This window comes from Dasypus novemcinctus, chromosome 2 (genome assembly GCF_030445035.2).
Source record: "Dasypus novemcinctus isolate mDasNov1 chromosome 2, mDasNov1.1.hap2, whole genome shotgun sequence".
Lineage (NCBI taxonomy): Eukaryota > Metazoa > Chordata > Mammalia > Cingulata > Dasypodidae > Dasypus > Dasypus novemcinctus.
Window position 1 is genome coordinate 54,865,160 of NC_080674.1, and position 12,014 is coordinate 54,877,173.

The following is a 12,014-nucleotide window of genomic DNA, read 5'->3' on the forward strand; positions in this document are numbered from 1 at the left end:
GTATCTGTCATTGCTGTCATGCAGGACAATTTCAATGTCCCAAAAATGCCCCATATTGCACTAATTCTTCCCTCTCCCTCTGCTCAGAACCTCTGGTGCCACTGCCTTTATATCAATGTTACAAGTTATTCCATTACTAGAATAATAATCTACTTAAGTCCATAGTTTGTTCATTCCTCAATTTTGAGAATTTTGGGATGGTGATGCTCTGTTTCTGATTGAGAAGGGGCTTAGATCCCATGGGACAGATGAATGGAACTGTCTTGCTTACAGTTGTAGATATTTCCTGTTTTGGGGGGATAGGCATTGTCCATTATCATCCTTTTGTTAGTTGTCCTGGGGGAGTCCAGTGAACTGGAAAGTAGGTGTTGGCTGCAACTCTGCTGAGATTCAGGCCCTAACGGACACATGAACAGACCAAATATTCAAGTCTCTGGGACATATATTTAATGAGGATAGTGCTAATTACAGGTTCAATTAAAAGGACGGAAAAGCCTTGTTCAGGGAAATTATAAATGAGTTGTATTAGTCAAGGTTCTCCAGGGAAACAGAATCAACAAGAGATATCTGTCAATAGTACGCAATTCTGAGTCTTTCACACGACCATGGGGATGCACAAGTCCGGGTTCCACAGGCAGGCTGTACCCAGGGGCTCCAAAGAAAGTCCAGTGAAGGTTCTTGAAGAGTTCTGGGAGATGTTGGCTGGCCAAAGATGAGCTGGGAAATTCTCACTCAATGCCGGAATCACTTCCCCTTTTAAGGCATTCAACTGATTTGATAAAGCATCACCCATTGCTGATGGCAATCTCCCTAATTGATGTAATTATAACCAGTTATCTATGATTTACCACTGCAGTAAAGTCAATGGTGACTGAAGTCCATAAATGCCCTTGTTACAGTTAGCCCAGTGCTTGCTCGACCAAACAACTGGGCACAATTACCTGACCAAGTTGACACAATAGCCTAACATCCCTTGAGTCTAGCTCTGTTTCATTGGGGAGCATATATTCCAAGGTAAAGCTCACTGATAGATTGCTGAATTCCTGAGATTGCCTGCCCTGCTTATAGTGTCCAGATGTCTCCAGAACCCTCAGAAGACCCCTTACTTGAGGCATTGTTTACTGTGGAGTCAATGAGATCCTTCTGAGATGTGCGTAAGTGTACCCTCTAGAATGACCTCCTGACTCAATGAAATCTCTTAGCCGTAAAAATTCATTTATATTTAATATTTTCCCCTTTCTGTCAAGGTCTTTTTCCAAATGCATCACTAGCTGGTGCTTGGTAACAATCCCTAGGTACCAAGGAGACTCATCCCTATAAGTTGTGTCACATGCCATTAATTTCTTTTAATTCATGAATAAAGACATTTTTCTTTATACTTGGGCAACCCTGTTTCATTGCTTGAAGAGCAAACCTTTTTGTAAATAATTCAGTTTCTACACACAAGCTTTTGTACAAAAAGCACACTCTCTAGACCAGAAAGAAGAGGCAAAATATGCAAACCAAAAAATTCTTCTAGAGGTTTGTAAGAAAATATAGAAAATGACCTAATAACCACCTAATGAATGAAAGGTTTCCTTATCCAGTACTTCTCTTTCTGTTCTGTAGTTGCACTTATTTGGGGATAAACATAAAGTTGTATTTTATTTTAAAAATTTACAACGGAGAACATGAAAAAGAGCCCTGTATAGTCGATCCATATAGCTAGAAAGGAAAGGCAGTAAGGAGTAGGAAGAGTTGTCCAAAAAGGGAAGGATAAATCTCTAAAGAATATTAGAAAAAAATGACCTTCTGGGGAGTGGGTCTACCTCAGTGTTTGAGTGCTTGCTTCACATGTATGAGGTTCAAGGTTCAATTCCCACTACCTTTTTAAAAGATAAAAAAAGGAGCTTTTATTTGAATTATTTTATGTCTTTAAAACTAAAGACAAAAAAATGACTTAGTTCTTCCCCTTCTTTAAGACTGTTTCTCTGCCTGTAGTATAGAGCCTGTCAATCACTTCCCCCAATCACCTCGGATCTCCATTGTTAGTCTTTGCAGCTATGATGAAAAGCTGTGCAGCTCAGCTATCTAATTGCCATACCGTGGCTGGTCCAGTGCCCATTGCTTGCTCCACCGACTGAAGAATGTCTCCCTAAATTGTCCATGGTGGAAATGAAGCTGTTGCTTGGCCCACTTTGACTAACTGCCATTCTTGAATCCCAATTGCCCACAGCCCTCATGGCATATTCAATGCCTCTACTGCTCTTAACATTCACTGTGTTTTCTCTAAGACCAATTTATAATTTGGTTTTGAATACAATAATGTCAGATTTTTTAAAAGATGAAATGAGAGAGTCCTGTTTACCAGAGTTGCCTTTCATATTATGAAAATAAACACGGAAGGAGGTGAGAGTGGAATGACATAAAAATTGGTTCCTTTAACTTTGATTTTGAGAGTTTAGTAACTAAACAATTCCATTTTATCTATTTTTTTTTTAATGGAAGAACTTTTTCTGGCTAGGTCAGCCTAGGTAAATATGGTAAATTTACTATTTTTTCTTACAATAGTTTTCTTTTCCTGAGTCTTCTAATGGCACCAATAACCTAATTTTCCTTTCTTCAGGAATCATGAAATTCACATTCCCTGTCAGTAGATACCTCCACAAAAATTCCTTGTGGTAGGCTGAATTACATAACCCAGAAAAATGTGTCCTTTATCTTAATCCATTCCTATGAGTGGGAATCCACTGCAACTGGGAACTTTTGAAGATGCTATTTCTGTTGTGGCCAGATGAAACAAGATGTGTCTTAATCCAGATTACTGCCTTTTGCTTTATAAGCAGTATAAAACACTGCCTTCTCTGGGCTGCCATGACAAGGCTCTCCTGAAGTTTTCTCCTACTTCTCTGATTTTTTCTCTCTTCATACCATTTGGTGTTCCTCCTTTTTACTCATTTCTTAACTGGAGAATGGAGATGTTCCTCAGGGTTCTATCTAGAGCCCTCTTAACTTGTCCTGTCCTAAACTCTCCCTGGGGAATCTAATCCATTCCTGTTAGCTGTAAACATGACCTGTAATCTGTATCTCTAATTCACACCACTCTCCTGAGTTTCAGGATCAGACCTCATTTGTTTGGTTCAAGAAGAAACCCACTCGAGCTAGTGTAAAGGCAAGGATTCATTCTGGGAAATCAGGGGTGCCTCACAGGACCAACTAAGAAGAATTACAGACAAATGTCCCAGAGACTGAACTGAACTGAGAATGGGAAAACTGCCAGAGAGTAATGACTTACTCAATGCCCGTTCCCCATCCCCACTTAGTCCCTCGTTTTTTGGAGCAGATTCCCAGAGAGAAGCTCCCTGAGCTTGCCCCTAGAATGAAGCGCACATGCTATTACAGGGTTTAAAGACTGCACAGGATCTGGTCTCTGCCTCCTCTCCACCCTCACCTCTCCCTGCCCTTTGGTCACATCCTGTGCTCTATCTATACTTAAGTCCTCTCAGGTCCTCACAGACACCAGCTGCCTGGCCTTTGAGACCTGCGCATGACTTCTTTCCTCTGCCTAGAGCAATCCACCTCCCTCTCCACTTGGCTAGCTCCAGCTCTTACCATTCTTCTCACCTCCACTTGAGCCACAACCACTTCTCACATTTAGCATTTGTCAATAATTCTCTAACACACTCAAATTTGCAAACCATGTTCAAATGTCCCTGGTAATCGCATATATATTTTTTTCATAGTGGGTTTTGTTCACATTAGGATTCAAACAAAGTTTCTACACATTGCACTTTGTTGATACATCTCTTTTAATCGGTAAGTGTAATTTTTAGATTTTCTCCTCTCTTTTTCTCTATCCCCTCTACAACCTTAATTTATTTATTGACAAAACTACGCCATTTGTCCTACAGAGTTTCCAAAGTTTTGAATTTTGTTGATTGTGCCATTCCATATATTCCTCTGTCACAACTGATAGATCCAGAGCAGGGCCATTCAATAGAATTTTCTGAGATGCTAGAAATGTCTATATCTGTGCTGTCCAATATAGTAGCCACTAGCTACATGTGGCTATTAGGTTTTTGAAGCTTGGCTAGTGGAAATAAGTAACTACATTTTTTATTTTAATTTATTTAAATGAATTTTAATTTAAATAGCCATTTTTTAGTTAGGTAGTGGCTACTGTATTGGATAGCACAGACTTAGAGACTTAAATTAAGTTCGAATTTTGGAAACAATGCCTCCTGCATATGAGGTGAACTTCTATTAAGAGGTAGCTATTATCTGGTTTTCTCTTTTTATGATGCTACCAGTCATTGAGTAGCATTACCTAGATCCATTATTAAATTAAGAATTTGAAAAACGGTGATATTCTATCACTCTTTCTTCATTTATTATTTGCAGGATAAATTCTTAATTCTTTCCCCCTTATTTTCCAGTTCTCAGAATAATGAGTTGGTTCCTTTGCATCCTGCAAAGATGGCAAATGTGTTTTTTTTTTTCATTATGAAACCAGTGATTTAAACATACTTGAGGTGATTCAATTCTTTGCAAATATTCTTATTGATGCCCAAGTAATTCCCTCTCTGGTCAGTGAAAGCCCTTCAAGTTGGCTCCTGAGTCCTTTTGTCATGGTTCTAGAGGTCTTTTAAACACTTTCCTGCTTTCTTGTACCTTTTCTGCCTTAGACTCAAATTCAGTCATTTCTCCAAAGAGCCTTTGTTCATACTAGAAGGGACAAGCTGGGCACTATGTTGTGTTTTTTTAATTAACAGCAAAAAACTTAAAAACAGCCTAAATATCCAAAAATAGACACTTGTAAAAGTGTCCTGGGTCAGTTTCTCCAGAAGCAGATCCTGAGATGAGTATTGAGGAAAGTGGTTCATAAATTCTTTTCCAGGAGCAGCCAGCATTGGAGTGAATGAAACAACAGAGAAAAGGAAAAAAGCGAAGCAATGGTGTGATTGCTGGTGAAGTCCCTGCCTCACCATTCTCCGAAGGAAGCTCTGGAGTCAAATTTTCAGTCAAGTTTAACTCCCCAATGGTAAGGGCTCAATGGCTCCAGTGCCCAAGGGAAGATCGCAGGTGTGGGGCCTTTGGGAAGGAAGCATGTGAAAACTGGAAGACCGGAGCTCCTAGCCTATAACGGGGTCCTGGGAATCTGGGTGGATGCTGACAACATCTGTTACAGAAATGATATGACAGTCATTTCTTTATAATGGTTACAAGGCCTATATGATGATAAACATGATATAGATATATAGATAGATACATACATACATATATTTGTATCCTGATTTTCTACTACATTACATCAAAATTATCAGAAAAAAATTTCATAGAAGCAAAAATAAAAAAAACCCTTAGAATTAAAAACAAAGAATAGAAGGGAATATGCCAGTATGTTACAAAAGTCCTTATTCATTCTACAAATATTTAGAGAGCACTTACAAGCTGCAAAGTTATGTTTGGTTAATAGATTTTTTTTCTCTACTCTCCAAATTTTCTTTCCTGGGGATATATTATTTTTTTACAACAAATAAAAGAAAGTTTCTCAGGAAGACACATTTTTTTTGGTGGGAATAAAAACCTGGCTAAATAGAAGAAAGGAAATAACGTACTTAATTAATTTGCTATGCTATGTTAAGAACTATGTTAAGGGAAATGGAGAATGGAGTGGGGAATTATCGTTTTTAAATGTAAAAAGTTAGAGCAATTTGGTTTTTCTCGTGTCTTACGTAACTATATACTATCCTCAAATTCTCTTGTTTTGAAACTGTCTTAACTGTTAACTAGGTGAGGCAGAACTCCTAATTGTTTCCTGACATGTATTTTCCTCTTTTTCCATTAAAAATTGAATCCCAATTTTCTGCTGGGCTCCTACCTTCTTTAAGTAACGTTTTATAGCTGGATATGAAGAGGGGACTAACTTGTGGCTAGATAAAGCAGAAGTGAAGAGTGCAATTCCCTCTCTCTTTCAAGTATTCTTAAAAGGAGGGGTGAGCTCTTCTTTGTCGTGTTCTCATTTGTACTGGCTGGAAAGCAGACACAGGGCTGGAACTTACGTAGCTATCTTGGGCTGTGAGATAGAAACACATGTTGAGGATGGCAGAGCAAGAAAATAGAATAAGCATGGTCCCCTGACAGAACAAAGTTTGGGAAATTTTTCTATAAAATGCCAGATCGTAAATATTTTCAGCTTTGCAGGTCATAAGGTCTATGTCACAGCCGGTCAACTTTGCTATTTTAGTGTGAAAATATCCATAAACAATACGTAAACAAATGAGTGAGGCCATGTGCCAATAAAACTTTATTTATGCATACTGAGTTTTGAATTTCTTATAATTACCATGTTTTGCAAAATAACATTCTTTTATTTCCAACCATTAAAAAATGTAAAAATTTTTAGCATGTGGGCACAGCAGGATTTGGTGAGGAACATGGTTTACTCACACCATACAGTCCTAAACTGCTGATCTTTACACTTTGTAAGAGAGAGACACTTCTATGTTGATTCTGCAAGATGGAGTTGGCTGTGACTCAGCAGAACCAACTTGTGACTTACAGTAAGTAGATGCAGCAGCCCTTGCATCCCATCGGAGTCCACTACCAGTTCTGTGGGCCCTCTCCAGCTTCTGTGGTTTGCTTCTAAGGGCTCAAACTTGCAGCTCTCTTAGAGGATTGCCCCAGGGGGCTACTGGAGCCTCAAGGAGTAGAGCATTGACAGCTGGTAGTCACTGTGGAAGCCCAGCTCCCTTGCTTTGAGTCTGGGAAAACTCTGAGGCAGATTTTGTACTCCAAAACCTCTCCTGCAGGATCAGGAGGAAGCGTCCCTCATCAGCATGTTACCCAGCATGGCACTCTTGCTTGGCTTGCTCCGCTTCCTTGTCCTGTTTCCCCCACTTTTTATGGGACTTCCCCTGGAATGATAAGTGAGGAATAAATAATTTGTACAGGAGCCCATGTCAGAGACTCCATGGGACTCCAACCTAAGCCTGTAGTAATCATCATTGCTCAAGGAGCTTCTTCAGGCTCTAATGGAAATGAGAAGAAAGAGCAGCCGCCTGCTTCTCACATAAGTCCTCACACCAAGGCAACGTGATAATAATAGGGTGGTATATGGAATCTTGGGTTTTAAGCATGATTGTTCTGTAAACTCACAACTCCTCTAATAAAGTTACAATAAAGATAAAGTCCTGTGCTCTAAGCAGAGTGCCTTTACAGTGCAGCATAATGATTGAGAGCACAGGCTCTGGAGTCAGGCTGCTTGAATTAAAATCCAGTTTAGCCTTTCTGAGCCTCAAGATTCCTCAGCAAAACGGATCTGATAAGAACATACCTATGCCACAGGGGTGTTTTGAGGTTCATGTGGAATAGTACAGGTCAAGCACTAAGCATACTGTCCAGCACATAATAAACACTCTGTAAAAGTTAATTATTAGTAGCATCATTAATATTAATATGTTGTACAAGGCACTTGGACACAACCACCCCTACTTGCCAATTCCAACACAGTCTTTTTTTGGTGAATACTAGAGGAACAAGTATCTGCAGTTCTGTGGGAAGCTAAAGAAATGACACTTAAGGTTTTTTCTAATTTCATAAGTAATAATTGAATGACAGTACATCCAACTCCAGTATAAATATAAAGCATGGGAAACGTCATAGTCTAAATAAATCAGGCAAGCATCTGTGCTCTGAAACCAGCACATCTGGGCCGTAATCCAGAATCAGCGACTTACTGACTGCATGGAGACATTATTATTGATTTGCCCAATGCGGTTGCCAATACTTTTCTCCTAAGGTGATAGTGAAGGTTTAATGGAGCTGTAGAAGTAGTAGTCAGCTACTGCTTACTGAGAACAGCCTGATTTCTTAGAAGAGGAGTAGTGGAGATTCTAAACAGCTCTCAGATACATTTGCCCCGACAATGGATACAGCCATGGTGCCAATTCACAGGAGACATTTCAGGGATAATCACCTGGTTCTCTCCTTGGCCACTGGATTCAACCTTCTTAGGTCAGTTTGTAAGAAGCCAACCCTCACCACAACAGAGAAACGCCAGGGAAAGTGAGCTGTGCCTTCGCTGCTGTTGAACACGGGGACAGCTTGCATTCCCTGTGCACCCTTTGCTATCTCCATTTTAGCTAAGTCCTACTTTTAGACTTCGGTGTCATCAAATCAATGCTCTGTAGGTAACCACTGAATGTCAGGTTTTTAACCAGCGTGTTTTGGCTTCTCTTCTGGGAGCTCTCCTGGTGGAGGCCGTTCTTGCCAAAGCACAGAGCTCCTGTGAGGAGCAGGCTGGCTGTCAGAACTCAAAGAAATCCCTTCTGTACAGGCCACGGCTTGGGGAAGGAGGAGAAAGAGAAAAGGGAAAACCACAGGCTCTGAGGAACTCATTAAATACTTGCAGTCTGCCTGACTCTCTTGCTTCATCTGACCAAATGAGAACCCCCCTGATTTAAGTATTTAATAACTGATCAATAGTAGGATTGTATTTCCATGAACTAGAGAGTTCTTATTTAGTGGCCCAGATTTTTTTTTAATTCAATTTTTTTCTTCCGCCAGTCAGCAATTGCTATCAGATGCTGGATTTCTGTGGTCACATACTTAGCTTCCTGTTTATAAACGCACTGTTTTCAGTGAGTCAGCAGTTTCTTTTCTGCACAGAGGTATAACTGGCCTGTGCCAGGGCTGGGGAGGTCGAACAAGTTTTGTGAATGGCCCAGTGTATTCCCAGCCTCAGAGTTTCTGTGAACAATACTTGCACTGGATTCCACAGTGGACAAGTTAAAAAGTATTCAGCCCAGGGAGTTGCGTGGTCTCTCTTCTGACTTTGAGCTAAACTGTGAAGCACTCCAAGGTCCATTTTTGACATCTTATTCGCTTCCTTTGACACCATTCTTTCCACACCTAACCCACCCATCACCCAAGTGGCCTCCTACCTACTAACTGGGATGACACTTCAAAGGCCTAATAGTAGAGACTCATAAATTGCTGAATGAATGAGTAGCCAGATATAATCATTTTGAGACGATAATTAAGTTTTCTTTAGCACATGATTTCCTATTGTTCCACTGAGTCAATAAGAGTAGATGTAGCTTAAAACAAAAGAGACAATTGAGTTTCTAAGTGAATGTTTTAAACTTGTAGCAAACGTGAGGGTTGAAAGGATGCTTAAAAATAATTTTTTTTTTTTTTAATCTAGAAAGGGTACCCAAAGCAAGGCCCATATTCTGGTTATTGTTGTTGTGCAACAAACCATGGCAAATTTAAGGGCATAAAACAACCACCATTTTATTATGCTCATGGATTCCACATGTCAGGAACTTGGAAAGGGCACCATGGGGACTGCTTATCTCTACTCCATGATGTCCTGGGCCTGAGCTGGGAAGACTCGGAGGCAGGGAGTGACTCCATGACAGGGCGTTGGAAACATCTGAAGGCTTGTTTCCTTACACCTGGCACTTGAGTTGGGAAGACTTGAACAGTAGAGAACCTAGACATGGACGATTTGTGTGGCGTGGGCTTCCTCACAGCATGGCAGCTTCAGGATAAGCAAATTTCTTTCAAGGCCCCATGTAATTTTAAGCACTTGCATTTTGGTAAACAAGGCAGAAGCTGCATCGCTTTCTATGACCTAGTTTTGGAAGTTATCCAGTGTCACTTCCCCTATATTCTTTTAGGTAAAGCAGGTCACTAGCTCACCCAGACTCAAAGGGATGAGAGTAAGACTCCACCTCTTGGAGGGGAGTGGAAAGATCACATTGTTGAAGAACACCTGAAATTCGATTGTTGTAGCCAAGAAAACACAATCTGTCATTACCCAGAATCTGAAGAAAAAGCAAAAAAGCTGTGGATAAACAATAGACTGAAAGAGACTAGACAAAGAGCTGCCTTTCTTGGAAAGAAACAATTAGGGGTGGAGGATTAAAGAGCTACTTGTGTGGATCCCTGAGAAAGGTGGTGAGAGCCTTACTCTCTTCCTGAGTAAAACCATAGCAGTGAGGGTGAGGGAAAGAAACCCGGGGGAGGTAGAGGAGGATGCCTGCGCAGAGGTGCCTGACCTAGCTACCCAGACATAGTTCAGAAGATGCTGGTCCTAGAAAGAAACTCCTTGACCACTGCAGTTACTGTATTAGTCAGCCAAAGGGGTGCTGATGCAAAAGACCAGAAATTGGTTGGTTCTATAAAGGGTATTTATTTGGGGTAGAAGCTTACAGATATCAGGCCATGAAGCATAAGTTACTTCCCTCACCAAAGTCTGTTGCCATGTGTTGGAGCAAGATGGCTGCCTACATCTGCCAGGGTTCAGGCTTCCTGGGTTCCTCTTTTCCTGAGGCTCATTTCTCTCTGGGCTCAGCATCTTTGCTTTCTCCACAGGACCAGCTGTAGACTACCAGGAGAACAATTGTCTCTCTCCCTGAGGCCTCTGCCTATGTTTAATGGAGACTTCTCTCCTTCCTCACGTATCTGCTTCTCTGTGTGTTTACTTCCCAGGATCCAAGAACAAAACTCCAACTAACTCCTGTGCCTTGTCATTTTCTCTGTGAATCCCCACCTACCAAGGGGATGGGGACTTGACATCCTACTGATGTGATCCAATCAAAGCCTTAATCATTATTTAATCAAGTAAAAGTGAAACCTCTGAATCCAATATAATCTAACATGCTCAGAGGAAAAGACCAGTTTACAAACAAAATCCAACATCTCTTTTTGGAATTCATAAACAATATCAAACTGCTACAGTTACACACCCTAGTCTGGGCCTGTTCTTGATCTTGTCCACACGTCTGTGAGTGTGAACTCATTGTAGACAGGATGCCTTGGAGATGCTGTTTTGGTTGAGTTGTGGCACAACTGAATGAGATGAGATGGGCTTTGACCGGATTGCTGCATCCTCTGTAAGCAGAAGATACTCAGGCAGAGAGAAAGCCATGTGGAGGAGCCAGGAGGCAGAAGTCAGCAGAACCTGGAAGAGAAAGGAGAGGACATCATTATGTGACACAAGACAGGGACACAGGCCAAGGAAACTAAAGCATGGCAGCAGCCAGCACCAGAACGTTACAGACTTTGGGGAGAAAGTATCACATTGCTGATTCCTCAGTTTTGGACTTCTCCTAACCTCAAAACTGAGAGTCAATAAATTCCTATGCTTTAAGTCAAACCAGTTTGTGGGGTATTTGTTATGACCACCAGGCAAAACTAAGACAGTCACCACAGTGCCAGAGGGGTAGAATGAGAGAGTCTGAATGAGGTATCTAGGGAGATGGGCCTGAGGGCAGCCACAGAAAACTCCTTACATCCCAGCATCTTTGGAGAGAGCACCCAAGAGTTCTCTTGGGAAGTGTCTCCTGGGGTCAGGAGAAAGGCTGTAGTGTGCATAGGTCGCGGATTTAACCTTGATGGACTTGAGCAATGGAAGCTAGTTCATTGACAATTTTATTTTCAGTGCCTTAAACTGTGATTTTTGCAGCTACAACACTATTCCAAGGTTGCTTTGTTATTCTTTTAATTAAGATTTGATTTATTAAAGTTACAAATTTGAAAACCTAGTTCAACCTTAAGTTTTTAAGTGTAGCTTGTAAATAAACTCTACTAGTCTTGCAAATATTATTTGAACATCTTTTTGTGGGGATCTTTAATGAATATTTGGTCTCATTTACAAACATAAACACCAACTATTTTAAATGACATTTATGCTTTTAAAATATTTTATTTCTATTTTAAGGGCTTCAATTTTCTAACTTCCCAAGTACTTAATTTATTAGATTTAAAAGAATTACTTAAACTTGAACATGGTGAACCTAGGTTATCTCCATTGTTCTAGTGCTATATAACATACTAAATGTTTTTATTTAAAAAAATGGCAAGTTAAAATCAATGATTCAATTACACATTTCAAACTGGAGTTATAAGGTCAGCCTTTTATTTGAGAGAACCAGTTGTCTTAAACATGGCAAGTACATAGAAGAAGTACATAGAATAAGAAATATTTTCACATCTTAATATAAAAATATTAATAAAAAATATTT

The 12,014-nt window shown here is 40.3% G+C and overlaps 1 long non-coding RNA gene across 1 annotated transcript in view; it reads left to right on the forward strand.

The window, feature by feature from the left end:
* The window catches only part of LOC131280674 (uncharacterized), a 31,884-nt gene extending 20,505 nt beyond the window's left edge, over positions 1-11,379 (forward strand). The window contains exons 3-4 of the long non-coding RNA XR_009188404.2: positions 4,877-5,020; positions 10,480-11,379. This is a non-coding gene — a long non-coding RNA (uncharacterized lncRNA). The remainder of the gene's footprint in view (positions 1-4,876; positions 5,021-10,479) is intronic.
* Positions 11,380-12,014: the final 635 nt, after the last annotated feature.